The 1,664-nt window shown below is 38.8% G+C and overlaps 1 non-coding gene across 1 annotated transcript; it reads left to right on the top strand.

Annotated features, from left to right (window-relative positions):
- The first annotated feature begins 958 nt into the window (after window positions 1–958).
- On the top strand, window positions 959–1,065 carry LOC122066637. The gene has a single exon (XR_006136419.1). It is a non-coding gene; the product is annotated as a small nucleolar RNA R71 (small nucleolar RNA).
- Window positions 1,066–1,664: the final 599 nt, after the last annotated feature.

Below are 1,664 nucleotides of genomic sequence, written 5' to 3' on the forward strand. Positions count from 1 at the left end.
AGATGAGGAAGATTTAGGAACGCTCTGTTGGTACTCTCTACCACTCCTAAGGGTATAAACAACATTACATTGGTTAAAGGGCCCTTGTTGGGTTTGACCTTGTACTATATTCAGTGGTGCATTAGTTGATGTGTGTGAACTAACAGGCTGATGATGCCTAGGATTAGGATTTGGTTGACTGAGTAAAGTTCCCTTCTCCCTCTCACACATAATTGAGACAACTTGGGTAAGTTCTCTCGTAAGATTTTGATGGCTTGTCATGAGGAGGGCCATATTTTTTTTCAAGTCACTTATTCTACTTGCCTCTTCAGTGTTGGTAAACCCAGGGGGTTGCTGATAAGATGATAGGAGAGGGGCCCTAGAAAAACTAGCCTGAGGTCCTGCATTTGACCTAGGAAAAGTATTTTGAAAAAAAGATTGTTGTGCAAAGGGAGGCCTTTGGGGTCCAGGTTGACCTTGATTATGAAAATTGGAAGGCACTGCTTGGTTGCTCTGATTCCAAGAGAAATTTGGATGATTTCTCCATCCTGGATTGTAGGTGTTACTATATAGATTATTCTGGTATAAGGCATTAACACTATAATTAGAAGTGCCCCCAGAGGTGTTGGGGCATTCTTCTATGACATGTCCAGGGGACTGACACCAAGCACAAATCTTAACCAAATTGACTGATGATGGCTCTCTAGGAAAAATAGTCTCAATCATCTTGATTAGGCTATCCAAATGGGCTTCCTTCGCTACCATCCCATCCACAAAATATCATTTCCCTCCTATGGTTCTTTCACTCTCTTGGGTGAATTCTCACTCACGGGTTTTGTCAGCTAAGTCAAGTAAGAATTCCCATGCCTTTCTTTCATCTGTAAAGGATGTGAATCCCTCAGGGCACATAGACTCTATCATTTGTTTAATTGGGTAATCAATACCCTCGTAAATTATTTGACATAAATGCCATAGGTCTAGGCCATGGTGAGGGCATTATTGGAGTAGATCCTTGAATCTCTCCATAAGTTTGGAAAATGACTCACTAGGTTTTTGCCTAAACTGAAGGATATCACTTCTAAACTTATTGGTCTTGTGAGTTGGGAAAAACTTCTTAAGGAAGACAAATGTGAACTGTTCCCATGAGGTTATGGAATTTGTGGGTAACCCATACAACCACTTCTTAGTTTGGTCTTTCAATACAAAAGTGATAAACCTAAGCTAACAGCATCATCAGAAAGCTATTGGATCTTAATTAGAACACATACCTCTTCAAATTCCCTTAGAAATAGGTATGCATCCTCAGAGGTCAACTCATGGAAGTGGGGCAACATAGTGATGTATTGAGATTTGAGTTCAAAATTATTGCCTTGGGCTTGTGATAGAACTATGCAGGAAGGTTGGGCTGTTCTAGCAGGGTAGAACCTATCTTTCAAAGATTTAGGTGAAGGGTTTTACTGTTGGTCTTCCATATTGAAGGGTTTTAAAGAGAGCAAACGTATATGGTCACTACTTATTAGATCTCTTCTTTCTAACCAATTCTTAGTATTACCTACCCACTTAACACTCATGCAATAGAAAACTACCCACAACTAAAGTAAGACAAGCACAAAAGAATGGATAGCATAAATTTTTTTTTAATGATTTTTTGATTTTTTTTTATATTTTTGATGTTTTTTTTTTTT

The sequence above is a fragment of the Macadamia integrifolia genome, unplaced genomic scaffold (genome assembly GCF_013358625.1).
Source record: "Macadamia integrifolia cultivar HAES 741 unplaced genomic scaffold, SCU_Mint_v3 scaffold2508, whole genome shotgun sequence".
Classification (NCBI taxonomy): domain Eukaryota; kingdom Viridiplantae; phylum Streptophyta; class Magnoliopsida; order Proteales; family Proteaceae; genus Macadamia; species Macadamia integrifolia.